Raw genomic sequence first — 12,261 nt, 5'->3', positions numbered from 1 at the left:
GAAATCCCCACTACAAACATTGTATTCCTCCCAGTGAAGACCTCAGGATACAGATGACTTGCTGTAAATGTCCCCCCACCCCTGATTCTTCTTGAGGAAGTCTGGTGCTTTTGACTTTAGAACCAGAGGGGCATTGGAAGGGGGAGCGCAATACCAGAGAAAAGGATTAGATATTAATAAGGTTTCTTGCATTAAAAAAAATGTATATTATTAATAAGAATTTCCTGTATTAATTTAGATTAGGAATGCATTATTGTAAACAGACTAGTAATAGCTGGTTTTTATATTTTGATTAGTAGGTTAATTAGGCTAGCAGTAAAGTCTTGACTCCATATAAGTGGCATGTTTTCTCTTGCCAGTAACAAGATTCAGAATGTAACAACTACTAGACAATGAAAGTTACAAGGTAAATATGAACATTTGCTCTGTTAACTGGCATATGTTTCTCAAATTAATGGAAGAAAATAAAAGAATTCTAAAAACATCTTTATAGGTATTTAGCTGTGATTATTTATGAAGTGATAATGCTGGCTTCAAAAGATTTTGTATTTTTCCATATGGAGCTGACATTTGGTGTTGCAGACTTGGCAGAGAACAAAACAGGAAATCAGCCCAGAAAAACTTGTTTTGTTTGCTTGTTTTGTTATGTTATGTTATGCTTTTTGAGGTTTTTTTTTTCAGTTTGGAAAAGTTAAAAAACTCAATACATAAACATGTATTATTGACATAATTCTTCTTCTCCTTTAATATCGTTATTGTTTCAAGTCCTGATTACCATTGAAAACAGTCAATATATCAGGCCTTTCTCTGACATCAGTATCTTACACTCCATAATTTTGTCTTGCTGTTTTTAAAGGCTTGTATGTCACAGTTGTAAACTATTTCTGTAAACTGTGACTGTGGACAACCTATAGTGTCACAAAGGTGTTCAGAGAGCACCTTTTACCTTATCAGTTGCTAAATGATCATTATGTTTTTGAATTAAAGGTGGTGTTTTTATTTATCCTATTCCTTATATAAGACTGATGAGGAAGAATCATGGATCTGCAATTTAGTGTGTTACCTCATGCTCGTGCCAAAAATGAATGACATTTGGGAAATACTCTTCTTTTCCCCTCTAATTAAGAAGGAATAAACCCAAAAGACTAAAGCTGCAATGTTATTGAAGAAATTCTGAGAAGAGCCAAGTAAACTAAAAATTAATATTTTGAAAATCTTTTGTATGGTGATACTGCATTTTGTAGTGAAGGATATTTTGTAAGTGGAATTTGGAGGAGTATCATCGCTTTTATCACCCTTATACTGGTACTGATAAAGCTTTATGTTTTGGTATTAAAAACGTGATGAAACCTTGCAGAAAAAAAATCATACAGCATTATTTACCAAACTCCAGTGATTATGTAAAGATACTTGCATGCACATGACCAAGAGTAGCATTTTACTATAAGAAATACAACAAAACACAATATTTCAAAAAGGCTTCCAAAAGGAAGATGTCATAAAAGTGGAAAAACACAAATTCCTTTTCCTTCATTATTCTTATTTTTAGATGTCCTAATATTAACAAATATCTCCTTTATATGTAATAGCTAACACAATGACCAATGGTATTCCCTAGTCTAGGCACAGCTAATACTATGGATGTTAGCAACTGTAAAGCACTAGTCCACAAAGACCCACTCATAACCTAACTAAACATAGGTGTGCTGATACTCTGTGTAAACAGAAGAGCAGTCCTTATTCATGGGGGGATAAGGGAAGTGCTGATATAAAAGCAAACAGCATGATGAAGTAAATTATTTTTTAATGACGTTTGTCATTGTAATTTTGTTTTTATTTCCCAATGATTTTGTGTGTATATATATCTGTATATGAGGCTTTTGAACATCAATTTAGAAATCTGAATACCTTAAAACTATGTAAGGTTTGATTTGCTCTACCAATTCTTCTATAACTGAACAGAAGAAGATAGCTTCTTTAATTAATTACCTGTGCAGAAAAGAAATTAGTTGGGTTTTTTTATTTTGGTACAGTTCCTTCAAAAATTTTCCCTCCTAGTTTGGTCATCGGGAAATTAGTATACTGTCAATACTGAATAGTGGCAGGGCATTTCATTCTAACTCAAACATATCAAAATATCAGATCACAGGCTCATCGATTTTGAAGAATTCTGCCTAGATTTACATTTCCATTCAATCAGGACCTGAATTAACTCTTTTTCTGGGATAACGTTCACAGTAAGTGCCTTTCAGTTCTGTTCTAGTCAAAATACAAGGTGATTTTTGTTTCATAACACAGTTTTTTAATAGAATATTAGCTACCAGATCTTAGCATCAGGTCTTTATTTAAACTTTTTCTTAATGTATAACCCCTCAAAGGATCTCAGAGGCTTTCCTACCTGCATTTGCCTTGATAAATGATTTTATACATACGCATGGCTTACAAGACTTTGGCCACATTGTGCATGCAGTTCTCTGGGTATTTTAAGACTAAACATGGAGTAACTCCCCAAAAGTCTATGTTATAGCAGCTTTCCTGTGTGACTTTGTAAGTCATGGAATTATCTGACCTTCCTCAGATGGATGCCATAGATCTCTATCCCATTTTCCAGCCTCTGCTATGTTACTTATTTTAAAAAAATTTGATTTTTAAATCTCTGTAAGCAAAGCCTCTGTACCTGCATAGTTCTTCATTATCTAAATAAATGGTTTAAGGCTCTTTTATAACTCTCTAAAACTAGCACTTTTGCAAAGAGGTTGGAAGAGGTCTGAGGATATCACTCAAGAGTGATAGGATATCACTATTGATTTGGCTGAGATCTTCAAATCTGGGTTTGATCCCACAAGGTATAACATACCTTTTTGCTGAAACACATACTAAAATTCATTTTTCTCTGCAGAGTTTGGCTTGTAAAGAATGACCTTTGTTTTTCTTTCCTTATATATGGGGATTTTAGTGCTGTAATAGTAATTTCAGTTTCTGTTCAATTTACAAAGGCAGACAAAAAATTAAAAAGACTGAGCACACATTCCAGAGATTAACTTTTGTTAGGTAATCAATTCAAATACATCTATGACGAAAATAGCTACTAAAGAAGATTGATACTAAACAGAACAAGAATAAATTTAAGGGAGTTAGAAATGTTAGTTGTTTGAAAAGGAATGGTGTCAGTACAATATAGCTGATGAAATTGGGGGAGTACCTGGGCTTTACAGAGACATAGATAATAAGTAATGAGGACATGAAAGATGATATAGTCACCTGAACAGACATCTCAGATAAGGAGGATTTGATAGTGGATGACAGCTCTATAAACTATTCCAAAAACAGTTCCTGTTTGTATAAGAAATAAGAATGTTTGTGAAAGAAGGGGATAAAGAAGAGCTGCAGAGTCCATGAAAAACAGAGGAATATATAAAAGTGAAAAAGTGAGAAAAATAAAAAAGTAAACATAATGTAAAGCCCTTGCAAGGTAAGGCTGAAAATCTTCTATATGAGACTGAGGAAAAAGAGCCACAAGGCAGATCACAGAGTTGGAGGAAATTTCAAAATTGTGAAATAGAAAGATGATTTATCATTAACGTTAAAAATTATACTCAGCTACTCCAGGGACTATATGGTTGGGAAAATTCAAAAGGTAACAATTGGGAAGACAAGAATAACTTTCTCAAGACTAGATTTTCACAAGAATCTATCTGCTGTAGAAAGTCTTGTTGAGAAAATCTGAACACCTTTGAATATTTAAAAAAAAAAGAAGCACCTGAAAAAAAAATAACATGTATATATATTTCCTTTAACTAACCATGGACTGATTTAAAGAGGAAACACTGAGCAGGAAATACACCATTTACTAAAAAAATTGAACTGATGGTATCAAAACTGTAACTGACAAAAATTCCAGAGGGTTGAAATGATTATGAAAACTCTACAAGTCTGATAATTATTTTTATCACCTCTAAAAGTATAAATAACACTCACATTACCTAGTCCACTTTACTTGTCCAAGTCAGTTTTGATATTAAACTGATATTTGATAATATATGACTGTAAGCATACTGGACTCATAAACACAGTGAGATTGGAAAAATTACAAAATCTGTAACGTGTGCCATGTGAGTGAGATCTAATAAGGGTAGTTAGATAAGCAGATGACAAAACACCAGTCTAAGAAAGAAAATGGAAGGGCCAGAGATCAATTCCTATGGCAGATCAACTCAAAAAGACAATAATATAAAAAATCAAACAAGCACTTCCTGTCTGAAAGGTCAAAAAAAGGACCAAATTAAAAAAAAAAAAAAAAATCCTGCAGGAAATCTGCATAATCCTTCTGGATTTGCAATGTAAGAATGGCAGCCATAAAGGCCAGCATGTTGACTATCACGAGCTTGTCAAGAAAATGTCTCTCAGGAGCTTAAAAGCCTAGTCAAGATTAATATTTTTTAATGTTTTCCTGTCGTTATCTACTTAATACACTCTTTCAAAAATGGAAAAGCATTAATTCTTTCACAATTGTCTAGTAGGAGAGATCCTTATTGTTGTTTCTGATGATGATATTTTTTCTCCAATACCTTTTATCTATGACATACAAGAATTCAGTTCAAAATCCATCTTTCTCTAAAAAAAGTTTGATAACTACATACAGGAGAGTAAAGTGTCACTTCTCTCCCCAGGTATATACATGAGGTGAATATGATGAAGATTTAAAAAGGACATGCAGATTACCAGGAAATAATTATTAGCTCTAAAGCAAAATGAAAAAAAGATAGGCTTACATCTACAGTCCTTAGACTTAGCTTTCTCTAGAGCACTTGGCCATGGGTTTGATGTGGGTCTGGTGTGGTGTGGTGACATAGCAATATCAGTAGAGGTTTTTTTCTTTTCCCTTTTTATTTTTAGTTGGCAGAATCTCAAATAACTTGAGGACTGTGTTACATCTTGATAGGATGAAATCGATATCTATTACATGTCCAGAGGTACTGTATGAGGACGTGTGGGAGATCTGATCAAAGCCTGCTAGTATGTTAAAGAACTACAAATTGTGGAGATAGAAAATCAGATCATGGAAGCTGGTTTTGGGGGACTTGTCCCTGGAGTAATCTATTGCTGAACTGTGGGCAGGTATTATTTTAGAGAAAGCTGGCAGAGTAGTCCAAAACAGAGTGTGGGAACAAATGGCCAAAAAATAGTGTGGACAATTAAGGGCAGTTTGATTCCCTGACTTACATTTGGTCCAAACTGCTTACCAGATGAAGCCCCTTAAATGTGTGTGTAGACTATACCTGTTTTGTAAATCTCAAGAGAACTGAAGCATGATATAGCTATGAAGTTGTTCATTGTTCTATACAATATAGACATGCACCACCAAAAAAGAAAAATCTAAAGGACAAAAGGAAAATCTCCAAGAAGTTTCAAAAGCAGAATATATTTGGCAAAAAAGTTCTGTCTGTGGATGCAGCCAAAGGCCAGACTGGGTTCATTTAGTCTAGTATGCTAACACTGAGAGTGATGAAAAGTGAATGCTTAGAGAAAAACTTCAGAATACGCAAACATCTATAGTTCATCTTCTGATCATTACTGTATTTCAATCATTCATGGTTAAGGAACTTTGTGAACTGGAGCTACTAATTTAGTAGTCCCTGGGTGACTAAATTAGACTTCCTGGGCTAGCGCCCAGCTAGAGCTAAGACTGCTAAGGCATACTAGTAAGAAAAAGAGCTTCTGTGAGTATATTAATCGCAAAAGGAAGTTCATCTACAATGAGTGTCCATTAATAAATGGGTGAGACAACCTTGTGATGCTGCAATCCAATATGGAAAAGGCAGAAGTACTCAATGCCTTTTCTGCATCAATTTCTACAGCACATCTGCTCCTAGACCTGCATGTACCAACGTGATTTGGGAAGAAGAGGGACAGCCAATACTGAAGAGCAACAGGTAAAAGAAGATGGCTGTATTCAAAGGCAGGTGGCCAGATAGCTTTCACCAAAAGGTGCTGAAAAATCTGGCTGATTCTATGCAAGGCTGGTATCATCTATGAAAAATTGTGGTGATAAGGAGAGGTTCCTACTGACAGTAGAAAGGCTAACATTACATGAATTATTAAGAAAGATAAGGAGAAGCTAGGAACCTTACATCAATCCCTGGAATGAACATGTCCTCTAGGAAAGCACAAACAGGAAATTAGGAGCACTTACACAGATTTACCAAAGATGAATCATATGTGATCAATGTGATTGTCTTCTATGACAAAATGACTGACTACATTGACCAGTGGTAGATGTAATAGTGCTTGATGTAGCAGTGCTCGACATCAGCAAGGTTTTTGACACCGTCTCTTGCAGCAGTGTCTTTTGGGAGCTGACAAAATATGCACTGAATAGATAGATTCAAAATTGGCCTGGCAGTTGTGCTCAAAGGGTAGGAATCAATGGCTTCATATTTAGCTGGTGGCCAGTAATAAGCTGAGCACTAGGATGTCAATATGGGGTCTTATGCTGTTTAATATTTTCATCCTCAACCTTGATGGTGAGACAGAATGAACTCCCAGCAAATTTATGGATCATACTAAACTAGGAAAAGTAGCTGACACACTGAATAGCAGAGCTTCAATCCAGACACTTGACAAAGTTGAGCACTGGGCCAAAAGAAGCCTCATGAAACTTAACAAGTAGAGGTACAAAGTTCTGCACTATTGATCAGTAATATGTTCTCATCCTGAATAAAACAAACTATATACTCAACTACATTAGAAGTGGTGGCAGCAGATCAGCTGAAATTATTACTCAGCTGGTGAGACTGTATCTGCAATATTAAGCCCAGTGTTTGGTCTCCCATTTCAAGAGAGATATTGATAAAAACTCTAGAGGGTTTGGAGGTTAGTCAGAGGCTTAGAGCACATGGCCTACAGTAAAAAGTTGAGGCAGCTAGGCTTAATTAGTCTGACAAAGAGGAAGCTAAGGTATTACCTAATAGCAGACCATAACTACTTCAAGAACTGTTACAAAGATAACGAAGCCAAACTTTTCTTAATATGGGAGACAATATACAAGGGGCAGTTTAGGAGATTGTTTTACCTTACAAGAAACTTCTTCCAAGAAAGGTAGGGCAAGACTGGAACATCATACCCAGACTGTTGTGAATTCTCCATTCTTGGGAGTTTTCAGGATTGGCTAAACAAAGCCACAGCTGATCTGATTTAGTGTTGGTATTAGTCCTGCTTTGGGCAGGAGATTGGAGTTGATGTCATCTCAAGGACCCTTCCAATCAATATTTCTATGACTCACTCAAGCTGTTCAATTTATTTTGAACTCATATAAAGCTTTTGCATCTACAACATACTGTGCTAAAGCAGTTCATAGCTTCAAAAATGTATGCTTCACCTGTGTCTCTCAGTAACTTTATCAGCCAATTTCTATTTCTAATAGGACAAAAGGTGATTGCCATTAGGTTCGCATTTTCAGGAATGTTGTGATTTCACCCCAGTCAGCAGCCAAGCCCCACACAGCCGCTCCCTCGCTCCCCCCCGCCCCCCGCCCCGCTCCCAGTGGAATGGGGAGGAGAACTGGGAAAAAAGGCAGAACTTGTGGGTTAAGAACAGTTTAATAACAGTAAAATATAATACTAACAATACTAATGATGAAATAATATAATAATAATAATAATAATAATAATAATAATAATAATAATAATAGTAGTAATGAAAAGGAATATAACAAAAAAAAGAAGAGGGGGAAAAAAAGGAAAAAAACCCCCAGTGATGCACAATGCAGTTGCTCACCACCTGCTGACTGATGCCAGAGCTGTGATCCGCGCCTCCCGGCCAACTCCCCCCTGTTTGTATACTGGGCATGACATTCCATGGTATGGAATACCCCTTTGGCTAGTTCACGTCAGCTGCCCCGGCTCTGCTCCCTCCCAGCTTCTTGCACACCTGCTTGCTGGCAGAGCATGGGAAACTGAATAGTCCTTGGCTTAAGATAAGCGCTACTTAGCAACAACTAAAACCTCAGAGTGTTATCAACATTATTCTCACACTAAGTCCAAAACACAGCACTGTACCAGCTACTAAGAAGAGAGTTAATTCTGTTCCAACTGAAACCAGGACAAGGAAAAAAACCCAAACTTTGGATATATTTTCATTAGAAAAAAAGTATGAGTAAATATTAAATAAGACAGTTATACAAATTTGAGAAAACTCTTTAATCTTATATTTTTGACATCTTCATTATCTGTCCCAAATTTGGGATCCCTCTTTAAAGAACACAAACTAAAAGCAGTAAGGAGTGTAAAATGAAGCTATAGAATCTCTACAGGATGCAAAAGAGCAGATTTAAAATTTTGAACTTCATATGAAGTTTATATTGAATAGTATTATTTTAACAGTTGGCATACGTGTGGCGAACTAACTCATTTTAGATTCTTCTCCTCCATTATTTGATATATTCTTTAAATTATTATTGAACAAGAATCAATTATGCAAGGAATCAAAACCTCGAGCTCATCTGAAATAATAAATTATATTATTCTGCATTTTGAACTTAAATTTCCCTTGTAAATTTTGTGATGGATAGGGGGGACAGACTAGAAGAAGAAGGAGATAATGCAGTTTGGATTTTTGCACTGATGTAGAGGGAATACATCTGAATTCATAAATTGCAGTACCATTCTGTTTCTGTGGAATCAACAGAAAAGTCATATATACATTAAAGTATAGAAAAAGTATTCTCCAAAATTCACATCTTTCTTCTGTATTAACCTATTCTGTCCACACCTGCAACCGAACAAGTTTGAAAGTACACCATTTTTTGCCATAGGAAAAAAAAAGAAAAAACCACCACATCCAGAAATACCTAAACATCAGCTCTTAAAGTCTGTCCCTATCGAAGAATTAATTTAATATTATGATACATTTTAATGCTAGTGTAAATAAATAATCAGAATTGCAGCACATACATTATTTTCTCCATCTGCAGTAAAAGAAGCTAAAGCTATATGTAAGCTTTCAAGACTATGCACGGTGAATCAAATTTTCTTAACCTAGTAACTTTCTACACACCACTGATCCATAATTATTTATGTGCAAGCTAGAGATAGAATCTACTGTAGTCTGTTTGAGCCACAGTAGGAGGGCTGAGCTAAGCCACAGCATCTGTCCCAAGTTAAAAGCATGCATAAGAACATTTTTGTAGATCAGTTTATACAGTACTTGGAAATATTACTGCAAAGTGTTAGGATTCCAAGATATAATGTTAGAATATGTAAATCTTCAAAACTTCTGGTCAAGAAAAATCCTTACCATGTGCTGAACAAACTGAAGTGATGACTAAATTTCAATTGCAGAGGATTTCCCAACACTCTGGAGATTATTAGTAATTCTGCTTAAACAGTTCTTAATGTATCACCTTTTCCCACAAAGCTTGTACTGTCAGAGGCTTCTGCTTGACAAAGGAACCAATTAACTGCTGACAAATGAAACATGTACTATTCCCCTTTAAACTAGCCTCACATCTCATGCTGCAAATTGTCTGAGTTTTGTTCAACTTTCAGGATGTTTGGCTTGAAGTTTCAGAGTCTAGAAGCTCACCTTGCATATATGCAGAGAAGGGTATGTGATTCAGAGAAGGTTTAAGGAAAATTAAGTGTGAAACTTCCAGTCAATCAATGTGGTTACACTTCAAAGTCATTCTTCCAAAGAAAATAACTATAAATTTATTTATAATATAAAATAAAAGAAGAAGTTATCATTAGTTATACTGTAACTTAACTCATTGGTATAATAAATTGTCTTTAATATAAACTTCATATGCGTCCTTCTCTCAATAGAATCTGGAATTTTAAGACCACACTAGCATCTTTATGGCTGTCCAACAGCATTCACTGCTTTGTTGTGATCCAAGTTTGATCTGAATCTCATCTTTAAATACCTAGTTGGACTACACTACAGAAGTAGAGGGGTAGAGATAGGTTCATTCATTCATTTCACGAAGCCAGAATGTTGGGATGGTGGTGGAGGAACATGTTTGCTTCATAATAAAATACTTGTCCATTCAGTTTGGCTATGTTTATTCTATTATAAACAAAGAAAAACAGCCTCCAAAACCCAACAATTAAAAAAAGCAACAAGACCACATGAAAACTTTTTCTCTGCATCTATTATATCTTTCTTATATTTTCCACAGTGGCATTCTATGGAAAATAGATTCTAAAATTGGACAGTCATGTGGAAAAGATGTGTATTTTACTGTATGACAGGTAACGTAAAATAAGCTGTTGGAAATTCCAGCAGAACAAACACTAGTACATCTAAAATTTTAAGAAACTTCTAGGGAAGGGAAGTTTTCTTTCTGAGGTAAAATATCTTATTCACTACAGGAAAAGCTGGCAGATATTAGTAAGTCTTCTTGACTTTATTTCAACCTCCAAAGGCCTGTTATGCTCAAATAGACATCTAGCATCAGAAACGAAGCCTTTAAAACTTCAAAATATAGCCATGGGGAATTTTCACATTAGAAAAAATATCCAAAAGTGTGAACATGGAGTGTCAGGTCCCAAAGAATGTCATGAAATGCTGCAGCTTGTCTTAGAGCTTGCTTTACAGATTTTCTAAGTCTGTGTAAGAACCATGTAAGAACATATGAATATGCTGTGAGAGCAGGTAGTGTTTATAATCAGAACAGGAGTGAAATTGCAATAAAATGCTTCCAAACTTATACCTCCACATTTGAAGAAAGCTAAAGAGAAGTGACAAGAGCATGCTCTTCTCTAAAATATATTAAATGGTACTGAAATTAGATTTTGATTGATAAAGATAGATCTAACCCCTTCTTCAAAGTACTGTATTTTAAAATTAAGGTATTGTAATTGGGATTTTCACTTTCTTATCAGAAGGGGAAAAAAAGACAAGCTCAAAGTAAAGCTGTTTCCTACATTATGGAGAGAGTGACTTCAAGAAGGGAAAAGGAAAATGTGCTATTTTTCTCTCCGTCAGGTATAAGACGACCTGGAAAAGATTTTCCATAGTACTGTACTTTTTTAACTAAATGTAAACATTTTCTTTCAATGCCTTATTTATTTCAAAGAATTAGTAGCATTCTTACTTTGGAAGCTTATGAAGCAATTGAGTAACCATTATGATAATGGCAAGAATTGAAACCAGGTTAATTTAAAAAGGAATTTTATTCAGTCTGCTGAAAATTTTTAGTTTGCTTTTGTTCCTTGTAAGATGTCTTTCCAGTGAATCAAGTGTTCAACTTGAGATAAATGACATATGTATTACTAACATTCACCAGTCCTGTTCTTTACGAGTACAAATCTCACCATTCACATTCATAAGACCTTTAACAAGCCTTAGATAGGAAACCACCTAATTTATCCCTAATATGTGTAAGATGAATGCAACCAAAAGAGTTAATTGTTCCCTTTTTCAAGGCCTGTCAATAAAGTGGCTAGAAATTATGCACGTGTGTGTGCATATATGTCTTCCCACTATTTCTAAGTACAATGTTTTTGCATTATAAAGAGAGGCTACCACAAAATAGTGGAAAGACTCAATCTTTTGAAAGGAAACTAGTCCTTTCTGGGTTATTTCTGAGAGCTACACTCAGAATAGACCTGCCTATTAAGGACATGTTGCACTAGATGGGATTTATTTAGAGAAGATTATCCAGACCAGATAATTTTTATCTTGAAAGAAACTGAACCATGAAAATGCAAATATTTAGTCGAAAGGAATTAGTTTGAGGACAGCTTTTGAGCATATATTTGAGGTGGCAGCGAAACCATTGAGAAGCCTGTGCTTTCAGAAACTATTACTGCTCTGCAGTCTAACCTGTTGGAGAAACCAGGAAGCAAGTAGGCTGCCCTTAAAATTTTAGACTGTTCCTAGAATCAGCCCTCAACAGAAAGAGGATCAGTGAAGTAATAGTTCATTGGGGTTTTGTGTTTTTTTCGTTTTTTCTTACTTTGTAAAAAGGTTGGTTCCATACTACTGTCAAGAAGTGATCAAAATAAGGATTAATACAAAAAAACTGAGTTCAGTTTGATCTGAAAACACATTCTTTGGTGGAAGGTAAAAAATACTTCCTCACCAAAATAAACACCCCCCAAATTACAACCCATAAGACCAAGAGCATAATAATGTATCTGTTACATCTTCTGTTTATTTTGTTTTGAACAAAATTTACCTTTTTTGTTCACCAAAAATGTCATTAAACTGAACGTATCTCTTCACTTTAACTTTTTTCACTTCCAGTGAATTTTGTAT

The 12,261-nt window shown here is 35.1% G+C and overlaps 1 protein-coding gene across 3 annotated transcripts in view; it reads right to left on the bottom strand.

Moving 5' to 3' along the window:
• CSMD3 (CUB and Sushi multiple domains 3) overlaps window positions 1-12,261 on the bottom strand; it is a 748,293-nt gene that overhangs the window by 434,428 nt on the left and 301,604 nt on the right. The gene's annotated exons all lie outside the window — the stretch shown is intronic.

The sequence above is a fragment of the Gymnogyps californianus genome, chromosome 2, assembly GCF_018139145.2.
Source record: "Gymnogyps californianus isolate 813 chromosome 2, ASM1813914v2, whole genome shotgun sequence".
In the NCBI taxonomy this organism is placed as follows: Eukaryota; Metazoa; Chordata; class Aves; order Accipitriformes; family Cathartidae; genus Gymnogyps; species Gymnogyps californianus.
Note: the sequence above shows the minus strand (reverse complement) of the source record. Positions and strands in the feature narration are given on the sequence as shown.